The following is a 15,368-nucleotide window of genomic DNA, read 5'->3' as shown; positions in this document are numbered from 1 at the left end:
TGCGTGCGTGCGTGCGTGCGTGCGTGCGTGCGTGTGTGTATAGAAAAGAATATATTTCGGGGCCAGAAAAAATAAAAGTGAATGAGTGTGAGAGAGAGAGAAATAATGTTATCTTAATAATATCCCATATTGTAAAATTTTATTGTAACGAAAAAGAAGTATCCAAAATCTATTATTGTACCTAGAGTTGATAAGTGTTATAGCTGGCGCCATGCAACGAACCGAACCAACACAAAATCATAGAATACAGTATCTCAAAGTTTAACACTGAAAATCCAAAACCAATTAGAATACATTAAATGAACGTTATTAATGATTCCGCTCTGCCTATGTAATTCAGCGACCACCAGATTCATAGTATACATGATGTGCATGTGAAAGCCAATGGCGAGGGAATAAATACCCCTTAAGCCTTTCTGAGCAGAAAGAGTCCCTGACACGAGATTAACTCTTGTGGTGTAGTCACATAAACTGTAAATGTTAGGGTTCGTTCGGAACCTAAGTCCCGAAATGATGACTCGAAGAAATTGTAGAGTATATTTATTATAATATATACAAAATACAAATACTGAGCTCAACTGTAGAGCTCCCAGTAGCAAAAGGCCCCTCTGGTAATGAATTCCATGCTTATATTATCCGAGGAAATGAAAAACTCCACCCTATGAGGTCATCGGCAGCCAATTAGATTCAGAACCATATGGTCATTACCTCCCCATGAGGTCATTAGCATCCAATTAGGGGTAGATGTATTTTTAACCATGAGGTCATGAATAGCCAATAGTAGGCATGTATGGATAACATCTTTTAAGTTTATCACATGAGTGCTGCTTACTCTGACCATCTTACTTGTGATGAGAGAGTTAATGTTATTGTGGCCCTCTGCGCGTGATTTAAGATTGTTTATACACGTGCACTACAGACTACTCATGCGGGCGACTTCATTTCCTCGTGATATTGATACAACTAGACTCAGCTTGTTCCATGAACATAATACAGATTAATAATATATAATATTAATTCTAAATACAATATTAATTCGATAGATAGGTAATCATATCTCGTTATGCCTCTATATATGACACGCCCCTCCTTATTAAAAGTTTTACAATCTTTGTGAAGTTAAACTTTTCTTTTTGTCCAGTGAATTGGATCTTGAAGTGATTTTGTCATCCTACGTGACTGAGTGTTTGATGATAGTGATTCTAATGATTGAGCTTTAATCTGTTCTAACATTTCTGATACTTCTTCGTTTCGAATTGGTTGCTTTATTAGAGGGTCTTGTCTTTTTGATTTTGGTATTAGTTCTAATTTTATATTTTCATGTTCATCTTCCGAACTAGTATATAAATCATTTTGACAAACAGTAGTCTTTTGTCCATACTGTTGATTTTTAATTATAATAGGCCTGCAGCATGATGAACAACCTTTCTTACAGTCCCTAATTGCATCTTGCCAATTACAATATCTGAATAACCATAACCCACATTTACGACAACTAGAACAACAACAACAACAACACAAGCATAATGCAATACTAATTCCAAACACAGTACTACAGTAAAACCAAGTAGAGTATGAATACCAGAATGATTGATATTCTATTTTATCTTCCTCCTTTTTAATTTTTTGTTGAATGTCATCTATTCTTATTCCCATGTACTTAAAGTCTGAGGTTGATGAAAGGATATTTGGATAAGGAAATGACATTTTTATTTTTGGAATAACCTCTTCTTCCATTTTAGTGAGACAACAATCTATATCCATTGGTACAAGAGGAATAATGTCTGTTGTTGAGTGGTTCATTACTTCATGTTTTATTGGAAATATCATTCCAACTGACGTTATTCCTTTACACTGTATGGGAAGTACCAATTTACCTCTCTTATACAATTTCACTTTTTCCTTCACTTCATCGTCACACACAAAAGTTATATCATCTACTTGTGAGGTTACATACAACCAATCATTACTTGGTGCCAAAGGAATCCAAATGGTTTCGCTTAACATCATGTATTGTTCTAGATTTATACATTCTTCAGGATAAACTTGAGTTGAGGGATGTATGAGCCCTGTCATACAGTCTCGTGTATTGAATAAATTTATGGGTATATTTTCAATGCATACTAAATATTTTAGTCCTGCCTTCTTACATTGATCAATTTGTCGTTGATTTAGATAAGCATATTTTGTCTTCATAGAGTTTGTAGCTATGTATTCCGTGTGAGGTTGAATAAATTTTGAAGTTTTATTATTTGGTAATTTTATTGGAAATGGAATCATATCATATAGACTGAATTTTTCTCTTTGCACAAGTGGTACCTTTACCCTATAAACTAACGACGTAGAAGATTTGAAAATTGTTGCAGTTAGAATTTGGTCAACCTGATCGTTTGAAAAAGGTGGTAATTGCAATTCAGGGGGAACTGCATTAGCCAAAAGATTCTTAATTTTTACGTAAGGTATTACCTGCGGTTGAATGATTCCTTGTCTTCCATTTACTACCATTGTTATTAGCAATGTGTAATACTCAAAGCAATCATGATATCCTAATTCTATATGTTTAATTATCAAATTAATTTTGGTTATCACGTCATTTTCATGTAACGTTTCTTTCCATTTCTCTCCCCATGCATTAGTAACTGTCTCAAAATTCTTTATCATTTCTTTTTCATTTAACGTTACTTCCGTGACTGTTTCGTTGATACTGATCAAACTAGACTTCAGTATTGTTAATTGATCTGCGCTTAATTGCAAAAACTTTAATTGTTCCGCCTGCATTTGATCCATTTTCCTTTTAGAGGTTTCAATTTCAGCTTCTGTTGCGGTTCCAAATAAAATACGAAATATTTCTCCTACAAAACCTAACATTGATCTTTTGCGTCTCTGCTGGTTAGGACCAATAATTTCATCTAGAGTGACTTTTAATTGTTGGACACCAAACTTTCTTGATCTTATGTCAGTCAACCCTTGCTCACAATCGGTTTTATGAAACCATGTAAAATCCTTTATGGCTTTACATTCTTGTTCTAATCTTGTAATGCCCTTTTGCAATGTGTCATACAAATGTTGCACAGGTTTTAAATCTACGTACATGATTACGTCCCAAGAGTATGGCGTAAACCACACATCATTTACATGATTAAAATATAAACCTGTTTGTCCTGAAATTTCGTCATTCTGTATTCTAATGCCTTCACTTACTCCTATGTATCCTAGAATCATTGCTATATAGAGAGTCATCCGCATGATGCTCTGCAACAAACAAAACAACATTGTCTTATTCTTTACATATTGTTACTCTGTTAATATGTACTATAGACCTCTTACGACCTGTTCCACCTATTTTACACAGTTCCACGTTTACTCCTTGTAAACCCCTTACTTCATATGGTCCCATTATCTTACTCTTTACATATTTTTACTCTGTTAATATGCACTATAGACCTCTTACGACCTGTTCCACCTATTTTACACAGTTCCACGTTTACTCCTTGTAAACCCATTACTTCGTATGGTCCCTCCCACAAAGAATCCAATTTTTTCCTGTTTTCTTTCCTAACGTAGACCTTCATGCCTACTTTTATCTTTATTTCCTTTTGTTTCCCATTGAATTCTTGAACTCTATGTTCCTTACTCTGGATTAATAACTCTCTGGCTTCTTGCCTTGTTATTCTCATTCTCTGTTTAAACGTTGCAACAAAATCATCATAGTTATACAGAATCCCTGCCTTTTTCTGTAACTTCCTTGGGATATTTGCTATCCTTCCGTACATTACTTCATAGGGGGTATATTTCGTACTACTATGGGGCGTAGTATTGTAAGTAAATACTGCGAATGGCAACCACTTGTCCCATTCATCCTGTTTCTTAGTACAATAACATCTTAAATATTCGACCAACACCTTGTGAGCTCTTTCGAGACTTCCATTTGACTCAGGGTGATATGCACTGGTATGAATTTTGTCAATCTTAAGAATTTTACATATTTCATGAAATACCTTACTCATGAACTGGCTTCCTTGGTCTGTTAAAATTACATGACATATTCCAAATTGTAAAATTATATTATTTACAAAAGCTTGAGTTACAGATTCTACTGTCATGTCTATCATAGGTACTGCTATAATATATTTACTTAACATGTCCTGACATGTTAATATATATTTATTACCGTCCAGTGATTGTGTTAAAGGACCCACAATATCTAGTGCTATTTTATCCCAAACGTTTTCTGGAGTGTCTGTTATTTGCATTGGTGCCTTAGGAATAACCTGTTGTGTTTTATTTACTTGACATGTTTTACAGTTTCTAATATAGTTAGTAATGTCTTTTAACATATCAGGCCAACTACAATATAACTTAATTCGTTCATAAGTCCTTTGCACTCCTTGATGACCACCAATAGGACATTCGTGAAGTTCTTTCATTATTCTGTATTTTCTGTCCTCATCCATTTCCAAAGTTTTCCTTTCTACGTCTACATTGAAAGTTATTCTACTCAAACAATCGGCATTCACATTTCTCTTTCCTGCTTTGTGAATGACTTCAAAGTCATATTCCTCTAACAAAAGCCTCCATCGTAATATTCTTGAACCTGGATCTTTTATGTTCATCATCCATTTTAAGGGGTGATGATCGGTTACTAATGTAAATTTAGTCCCTAACAAATATGGTCGAAAATGTTTACAAGCCCATATTATGGCTAATAACTCTTTATCTGTTGTGCTATAATTTAATTCTGCTCCATTCAAGGTCCTAGATGCATAAGCTATCGGTTTATCTTTTCCAATTATTCCTTGACTTAAGATAGCTCCTATTGCCACGTTACTAGCATCCGTAGTTAATACAAATGGTTTTGTAAAATCAGGAAATTGAAGAACGGGAGCTTCCGATAGTGCTCGTTTCAGTCTTTGAAAACTCTTCTCTTCTTCTTCAGACCATTGCCATGATTTACCTTTCTTTAACAGATCATTTAAAGATTTGGAAATTTTACTAAAATTCACTATAAATTTTCGATAATATCCAGCTAGTCCTAAAAACGACTTTACATCTTTAGCATTCTTGGGTGTAGGGAATTCTTGAATTACTTTTACTTTATCATTATCAGGGCTAATCCCTTCCTTGGTTATAATATGTCCCAAATATTTTAATTCTTCTTTCAGAAATTCGCATTTGTCTGGCTCTATCTGAACTTGATACTGTCGGAATAGGTCAAACACAGATCGCAATCGTGTATGATGTTCCCCTAATGTTTCTCCAGCTATTATTAAATCATCTACATAAACAAAACAACGTGTCCCTATCATGTGTGAGAGAATAGTATTCATGAAGCGTTGGAATGTGGCTGGAGCCGATTTTAATCCAAACGGCATTCTCTTAAATTCAAAGTGTCCGCTAGTTGTACTAAATGCTGTTTTGCACTGATCTTCCTCTGCTAAAGGAATTTGCCAATATCCACTGGCACAGTCTAAGGCAGAAAAGTATCGTGCCCTTCCTAATTTATCTAAAATATCTTGAATATTTGGCAGTGGGAAACTATCCCCTATCGTCTCGTTATTTAATTGTCTAAAGTCAACACAGATACGCCATTTTCTTTTCCCCGACGCATCTATTTTCTTCGGTACTACTAACAGTGGAAAATTCCATGGACTTTGACTTGGTTTGATTATGTCCTGTTCTAACATAATTTCTACTTGTTTTTGTACTTCATCCTGATGGGCTTTTGGTAACCTATAATTCTTTAATGTCAGAGGTTTATGCGGATTAATATGAGGAGTTGGAATAGTATGTGCCAAACCTTTTACTTCGGTTAGTCTATCTCCTGGCAATCTGAATATATCATTATATTCTTGACATAAAGATAATAGTTCCTCTTTCCCTTCTTTCACGTGTGCTAGTCTGATAGTTTGCTGTAAATGTTTTAGTCGGTCGGTTCCATATAGCGGTTTAAGATGAGTATTGCACAATAATTTCTCTAATACTGGGACTTCCGTTATGGTTTCTTCACTTTCTGACAAGTTAATTACAGAGACCATAAATGTATTATCCGTGCAAGATACTATACCTTCCGCGACATACACTGTCATTAAGTTGTTGTTTAGGACAATATCTGTCTCCTATTTCTTGGGTAGGAAATGCGATAATAGTTTCACTCATTTTAGGTGTTAGGTATGTTTGTGGAATTCTTTCATTAATGGATTGCCTTATCCAATCTCTACCTAATATCATATGAATGTTTGAATTTGGTAATTTTGGTATAACATATAATTTTGTCTTAACTCCCGCTATTTCCATACCAACCCATCCTTTTATATTCATAGTTTTACCCGTAATCCCCTTCACTTCCATGGGTTCAACGTTAATTGAAATATGTGAATGTACTTTGTCAGCTAGTATGAATGAAAGACCAGAGCCTGTATCAATTAATGCAGTGCATATCCCCTTTATGTCCTTATTTTCTAACTTTATTAGAAATTCGTGCTGTTGTTGACAGTCTTGCGTAGTACAACAACACAGCCTCGACTGCTCAGGTGTGTCGATATCTAGTTTCCCTGACTTGAGTTACTTCCCCTGGAAGATCCTCGGTTTCCTCGTAGACCACCCCTATTTGATCTACAATCCCTTGTATTGTGCCCTATGCGTTTGCAATAGTCACATACTGGTGTAGAACATTCCCTCGCGAAATGTCCTATCTTATTGCATTTATAACACCCCTTTATGTCCACCATGTGAACATTTTCTCTTTTAATCCTATTTCCTTGAACGTTCTGTGGGAAACGTTTCTGTACGGCATTCATGCCCTTATCCTGTATTTTTACGTTAGACCTACGGTCACAATCCTCAATGACTGCTCTATCTATTACCTCTTTCAATGACATTTTCTCCGATATCATTTTAACTGCTTCTCTTACTGCATCATGCAAAATTCCATTTATGAATACATTTCTACCTAGTTTAATAATAATATTCTGTCCTCCTTGTTTCTCTGCATTACTCCACTCTGTTGTAAAACGGGCAGTACTATCAATTGTGGCTTGAATCAACTGTTCCACTCTAGCCCCCCATTGAGTTATGCTTTCATTGGGTTTTTGTTTCACTTGACACAATTGAGTAGTATAGTAAGCAAAAGTTCTTTGAACAGAAAAATGAGTTTCAAGTTTCTCTTTTATTTCAGCCCAAGACGTTATAGTGGATGGACGAATGTTCAAAGTACGTTTAGCATTACCAGTGATTTTGGCCAAAATGTATTTTACTAAAATAGGTTTTTGATCAACATGAACAAGTGATTCTGCTGCCTCTACATTGTCAATAAATTCAATTAAGGTAGAAGGTTCGCCTGAGAAACCTTTCTCAAATAATTTAGCTGCCGCAGTAATAGAGAATTCATTTGTTACTTGACGTTGTCTTAACAAAGTTGCTATTTGTTCTTCTAGAAGTGCTATGCGTTCTTCATTTTCAGGTATCAAATTATTTGGTTCTGGCATTGTTGTAGATCTAACGGGCCCTTTGTATTCTGTGAAATATACTATAATCTTAGGAAGATATATAAAGGATTGACGACGTTCCTCGGAACTAGTAGACAAAACTCACCCAGTAACTAGTGACTGTTGAACGAAGGCGCGCTCCCATCGAACGTGGATCCTCGGACTTCAGTTGTCAGGGCAGTCGTCCAGTGAGGCTGCTACGCGGGTCGCCAACGGCTGGAAGTGCCGGAAACCTTGATGAGTGACGGGCACCCCGAAGAGGAAGAGCTGAAGCAGGAACAACCGGCTCGCAGCTAGGGCTGTTGTAACTTCTTCGTCGTGGAACAACCAGGATCGATGAAAACAGCAAAGTGTTGAAAAGAATATCCTCTACGATGAATTAGTTGTTAATATGTCGATCATCATCACACTGTCGCTGCCACCAAGATGGTTTATGTGGTGTAGTCACATAAACTGTAAATGTTAGGGTTCGTTCGGAACCTAAGTCCCGAAATGATGACTCGAAGAAATTGTAGAGTATATTTATTATAATATATACAAAATACAAATACTGAGCTCAACTGTAGAGCTCCCAGTAGCAAAAGGCCCCTCTGGTAATGAATTCCATGCTTATATTATCCGAGGAAATGAAAAACTCCACCCTATGAGGTCATCGGCAGCCAATTAGATTCAGAACCATATGGTCATTACCTCCCCATGAGGTCATTAGCATCCAATTAGGGGTAGATGTATTTTTAACCATGAGGTCATGAATAGCCAATAGTAGGCATGTATGGATAACATCTTTTAAGTTTATCACATGAGTGCTGCTTACTCTGACCATCTTACTTGTGATGAGAGAGTTAATGTTATTGTGGCCCTCTGTGCGTGATTTAAGATTGTTTATACACGTGCACTACAGACTACTCATGCGGGCGACTTCATTTCCTCGTGATATTGATACAACTAGACTCAGCTTGTTCCATGAACATAATACAGATTAATAATATATAATATTAATTCTAAATACAATATTAATTCGATAGATAGGTAATCATATCTCGTTATGCCTCTATATATGACACTCTCTGTAAACTCTCTCTGTTGCTTGTGTGTGTGAATGTATTCCAGAATCTAATCCACAATCACTAGGCCAGACAACAAGTTCAATGAAAAAGCACGTGCCATTGAGGCATCGTCTTTTTGAAATGAAGGGGCATTCAGTGGCGTATACTGGTTAAAGGGTTTGGGCTACCGCTGACCCTATTATTACATAAAATATATCTAACAATTACTTTAATTTTAATTACTATGGTAAAACTAATAATACAAAATTATTACATTATGTTATATTATAAACTTTTTCTTTTGTAATTTCCTTGGGCTACCGCCGGTAGCCCCGGTAGCCCGCAAAATACGCCCCTGGGCATTGTTATGCCTCAGGGCATAAGAACGCCCTGTAGCATGATTTCCTGTGGGGTGTCAAATCTGAAACAGTCCAGGAACAGTGTCAGCGGAATACATGGTCTTTAGCAGAAATGTAATACAATTCCAGCTTGTGAAGTAAATAGATGCTTAGCCAGCGTTAAAGAGTTTTGTCGCGCGAGCGGTAAATCACTGCCTACGATAAATGTATTCTTACGCCACGAATTACTGCTGGACTATTCGCAATGGTCCAGTGGAACAAAGCATGCATTTTAATTGGTTAAATTAAATCACGCATTGTTCGATTTCTTTTCTTACGCGTAATCTCATTAAAGCGACTTATCACTGTATTGCAATCAATCGAATTATTTGTAACAGAGGTTTGATTAAGACGACATCTTCAAGCACGAATAATCAAAAGGGGTTAAAGCCTATCTCACCTGTCCGATAGCGTGGGTGGTACCCCGTTCGGGAGACCGATAAGAGAACATAAAAAGTGATGGTGAGAGGATACAGTCGGATGGTGACACGGTCGGGCAGGGATCGAGGACCAAGTCGTAATGGCGTCGGCAGAGACAAGAGATATACTATTGTAAGTAACTTGTTATGTATATTTGTATATATTTAATAAATCGAGCATAGTTTCATTCATAACTAATTCAGTCTAGAACCTGAGTTCAGTAATCATGTAGTTTTCCTATGATATCCTGAGAGTCCCAGCTCTTTCAGTAAAATAGTTTCTTTTACATTATACGTGTAATGGTGATGTCAGAAATCCTGATAAGCCTAAGTGTGAGCGGCAGTCGAACGCAGTAATCATCCGTTCAGCAAGTCATCCGACCTAAGTTGACGGTCGCATAACAATATCATCTCCATTCCACCAATTCATTCGACGCTGAGTGACCTCGTTATATAACAGACTTATAAGCTGCCGGAAAAAAAAAAGTTCATACATTTTGTGTTTCCACGGTCGAATGTGGAAAGCTGCACTGTGTACTGCATTTTCGGCACTGTCCCCCAGAGCATGGAAAGAAAAAATATATGCACATATAATCAATTAACCGAAGTATAATCAAACTCACATCCCCAACACTTGTGTCCCTTTCCCTACTCCATCTACGCCGGTTATCACTAGCTGTGTTAAATTACATTCCAAGCATTCCGAAAATTTTTTAGGCGGCATTTACAAGTCTTTCAGAATTTTCGAAACAATTCCAGGGATCTAAATGTAATTCACTGATTAGATCATCCAAGTTTCTTGCAGTATTGTAGGTCTACCGGCATGTCGCGTTCTCAGGTTGCGGATCGAGGAGACGGCCTCCAGATATAGAGGTTAGTTGTGAATATATTGAATAAGCGGACAGCCGATGAGGGGTGGTCCTCCAGCGGGGGGGTTGGGCGAAGGGCTAACAACCCATCACCGTAAAAAGCAGCTTGTTACGAAACCTTCAAATAAGCCTCGGAATGGGACTGATTCTCTGGCACGACCACAGCAAAGGAATAAGGTTTTGAGATTTGGTACTGGCAAGGATAAACGTGATCAAGGATGAAACTCTCATTCAATCCTGAACAGATAGAAAAACTATTTTGGGCAACTACGAAATATACATAGGCAAAGTACAAATGATCAGGACGAAATTGAAATACAAACTGTTGAGCCATTTATACCCGAACCCACACTTTCTGAAGTCGAAATTTCGATAAAAAATCTGAAAAATTATAAGTCTCCAGGTATCGATATGGTATATGGTATATTTCTCAATATACTCGGTCCTGCTGGCCCTTCACATTTCTGTATTCGGGCCAGCATTTCCTTACTTACACTATTTACAATTTTAACAAAGCCGTGATGTGACCCTTGAAGCCTGTCCATGTTCCTTTCACTTTCACTTAATATTAATTTCTTGTCCTGTTCCTACATTCAACTTCATTCCCCTTTTCTCATAACTAACTAAATACTGCCGTCTTGTAAATAACATAATACATTTAACCTTACGTATTTAATATAGAACCCTAACCCTCGTTGACTATTTCCCTAAAAATTCACCCTATTATTAAATACACTGACTAAGCACTTCTTATACTACACATTCGCGCTCGCAGCCTAGCACATTTGTTACACTTTATTTATAACCGTATTAGAACAAAACTATTATTCAATAACCCTGAAAAAATGTCGCAGTTCAATTTGAATTATCCATTACATAACTTACACCAGCTATTATTTGAACCCACTAATACACCACTTTCTGAGATTATAAACAGTTTTTTCTTCTCTATTGTCCCCTCGTTTCGCACTCCTAGTACGATTTGCACTCTCAATATTTCCCCTTCTATTCCCCGCACTTATTTCATTTCCTCGATCACTGCTCTCTTCTTCCGATGGTTCAGCATTCTTCTCTCCCCCCTTCTGCCTTCTAACTCCAAGGTCTCCAACTCTGTTGCTGTTTGATGCTTTGCTAGTTTTGCCGACTTGGCCTTGGGCTGACGTCATTCCTGCTCGTCTACTTGATGATGCAGCCGCTGCCTTTGAGTTCATCGCCTGAATGGAATCTGATGATAATGCTGATTTTCTCCGACATCCTTCTATCGCAATCTCCTGTGTCGCTGCCCTCTTGCCTTCCGCAACTTTACCTTTTCTATTCATTCCGCTATTATTTACAATTTCTCTTACTTTCTCCTTTATCTCTAATCTTTTTCTTTCATCAATGTTCTCTTCATTTGACGGTGCATTTAAGTTTTCTAAACAAAATTCGACATCGAATAACTCTCCATTAATTTTCAATTTATCCTTGATTAATTTAGCGTAATGTCCATTTTGTCTAGCTGCTTTCATAAATGGCACTAAGACACTCCTTCTGCACCTCATCTCGTATTCAAAATCTTCATCTATACTAATGCTCGAGTCTTTCAATGATTTCTTACTATACATGATCTTCTCTTTAATCATCCTGTTTGCCAGTTTGACCAAGATGGGCCTATTTTCCCCATGACCCATTCTATACACTTCTTTCACTTCTCCATTTCCTATGTCAATACCTAACCACTCCCAACACACGTTCACTATCACTTCATACGTGTCCCAAGACTGTTCTTGCACTTGCTCTTCAACACCAAAGAAGATCAGATTGTTCCTTCTTTTCTCTTCTTCTAAATATTTTACCTTCTTTTTTAATAGACTATTTTCCTTTTGAAGATCTTCCAGTTTGCTGTTAATGCTAACGATGGTCGCCTTTAGACTTAAGGTATCCATACTCCACAGATCCTTCACCTCACTTGTTATTCACTATAAAACGGCTTCCGTCTACTACTGAACTTTGATACGTTAGCGGGCTCGCGGTCAATCACGTCTTGCTCGGCTGATTGCTCATTGAGAACTGATGCCAGGTATCGATAAAATTCCAGCAGAATTAATACAAGAGGGTGGAGGCGCATTATGTAATGAAATTTATAAGCTTGTACTTGCTATTTGGGAAAAGGAAATTGTACCAGAACAATGGAAGGAGTCCATAATCGTACCTATCAGGGGGACAAGACTAGCTGTAATAACTTTCGAGGAATATCACTTTTGTTGACGTCGTACAAAATTTTGTCCAATATTCTTTTGAGAAGATTAACTCCATATGTAGATGAAATTATTGGGGATCATCAGTGTGGTTTTAGGCGTAATAGATCAACTATTGATAAGATATTTTGTATTCGACAGATAATGGAGAAAAATGGGAGTATAAGGGTACAGTGCATCAGTTGTTCATAGATTTCAAAAAGGCATATGACTCGGTTAAGAGAGAAGTTTTATATGATATTCTTATTGAATTCGGTATTCCCAAGAAACTAGTTCGATTAATTAAAATATGTCTCAGTGAAACGTACAGCAGAGTCCGTATAGGTCAGATTCTGTCAGATGCGTTTCCAATTCACTATGGGCTGAAGCAAGGATATGCACTATCCCCTTTACTTTTTAACTTTGCTATAGAGTATGCCAATAGGAAAGTCCAGGATAACAGAGAGGGTTTGGAATTGAACGGATTACATCAGCTGCTTGTCTATGCGGATGACGTGAATATGTTAGGAGAAAATCCACAAACGATTAGGGAAAACACGGGAATTTTACTTGAAGCAAGTAAAGAGATAGGTTTGGACGTAAATCCCGAAAAGACAAAGTAAGTTATATGATTATGTCTCGTGACGAGAATATTGTACGAAATGGAAATATACAAATTGGAAATTTATCCTTTGAAGAGGTGGAAAAATTCAAATACCTGGGAGCAACAGTAACAAATATAAATGATACTCGGGAGGAAATTAAACACAGAATAAATATGGGAAATGCCTGTTATTATTCGGTTGAAAAGCTTTTATCATCCAGTCTGTTGTGAAAGAATCTTAAAGTTAGGATTTATAAAACAGTTATATTACCGGTTGTTCTGTATGGTTGTGAAACTTGGACTCTCACTTTGAGAGAGGAACATAGGTTAAGGATGTTTGAGAATAAGGTGCTTAGGAAAATATCTAGGGCTAAGAGGGATGAAGTTACAGGAGAATGGAGAAAGTTACACAACACAGAACTGCACGCATTGCATTCTTCACCTGATATAATTAGGAACATTAAATCCAGACGTTTAAGATGGGCAGGGCATGTAGCACGTATGGGCGAATTCAGAAATGCATATAGAGTGTTAGTTGGGAGGCCAGAGGGAAAAAGACCTCTGGGGAGCCCGAGATGTAGATGGGAGGATAATATTAAAATGGATTTGAGGCAGGTGGGATGTGATGATAGAGGCTGGATTAATCTTGCTCAGGATAGGGACCAATGGCGGGCTTATGTGAGGGCGGAATTGAACCTCCGGGTTCCTTAAAAACCAGTAAGTAAGTAAGTATTGTAGGTCTACAGAGACATCTACCTTGCGACAGAGATAATTTTCATAGAAAGTGAACTTTAAATCTTTAATAGCTAGAATCCACCCATTCAGGAATAAGACTAATTTAATTGCGTCAGTGTACAACATGGGACGCTCCACTTTATTTTTGTTCTAAAGAGAGCCAAAATTACGAAATGTATTGCCCTTAAAACTACTCCATCTTCGATTATAATTTTACCATCTATTATTCCACATTTTCGAAATTTTGTAGGAATAACAGGAGCCCATGCATTTGGAAGACATCGACGCAGAGAATGACATGCAGCCCATGGAGTGGGACCCTATAACTAACCCATTCGAGCATCAGGTTACATCAGAATACCAGACAAAGATGGGATACTCAACGGAATTAATGGAATACACGTTTCACCAACAGGTTTAGACCTTGTGGCTTTCATCTTCTGTACTATACTCCGTTTCTGGAATCTGTAGAGTATAGGAACCGAAACAAGTCCTTTGCGCAAGTGGTGAGTGGAGGGGGCCAGTCCAATGACCGCTCTGGGGGAAAACATTGATTGAAGACGAGAGTCTAAAATGCCACCTCTACCTATCACCTTCTGTCATGCGCATCTTACCCCATAGCGACTGTGAGCCGATGCAGCTCGCAATATACTCCCGCACTGATAGACTCCGCCCATTTGTTTGTCGTAGGCTCCTCCCAAATGCGTCGATTTACTCCACAGATTTCAGAAATGGAGTGCAGTCTAGGTAAAATAATTGAAATAACATGAACTATTACTCCAGCAATATTCCTGGTCCACAGTGCAGTAGCAGGGAAGTGAGGGTTTAAGATTATTTACCTCTAGGAATACAAGGCTTTTGATTTGAGAAATATTCAAGTTAAGTTATTGCTTGTCCATAACGTCTTGAATGGGCAATTCTCTTAATTCTTAAAATTAATTTATACCGATTTTTTTATAGCTTGTATATTCGAATGTGTGGAAATATGTAGATTTTAACGACTACAAAATAGTATGTGTCTTTTGGAGTTTAGGCAACACCAGTTGTTACAAACACAGATCTACGAGTATGTACAGATATGGAAAAAATCTGGAGTTTCCTTATTGTATAAGTTTCGCCTACAACACACTGCGCATGCGCAGTAAACAAGAACCCCTATATGCTATTTGTGGACAGTCGTGTGACATTGTTGCCTAGATACAGGTGGACTCCCATGAAGACTCACTCCATGAAAGAATTTTGAGTAGAATAAGTACTTAGTGCGTATGAGAATGCGTAATATTTCTTTTTTATTACGATTTTGTTGAGACGGGCTGTTCGCTCTTTGTAACGCCTGTTCAATCTGGTTAACATTTTAGTGTAACTTTAATGGATCAGTCGTGGAAATGAAAAGTGCTGTAATTTTAAGTATGCTTTTTATGATGTACACAACAAACACAAACAGCGAGAGTAAGATTATTCCAGTATTCATATTAAACAGTGTAACGTACACGAATTTACAACATGAATACTTAATACTAAGACTGGGGAATTCTGCAAAACATAACCTATAGAAAGTGTTGTCTGAGCGGTAGTTGTGTTTGTGCTGATCATCATG

The sequence above is a fragment of the Periplaneta americana genome, chromosome 3, assembly GCF_040183065.1.
Source record: "Periplaneta americana isolate PAMFEO1 chromosome 3, P.americana_PAMFEO1_priV1, whole genome shotgun sequence".
Lineage (NCBI taxonomy): Eukaryota > Metazoa > Arthropoda > Insecta > Blattodea > Blattidae > Periplaneta > Periplaneta americana.
Note: the sequence above shows the minus strand (reverse complement) of the source record.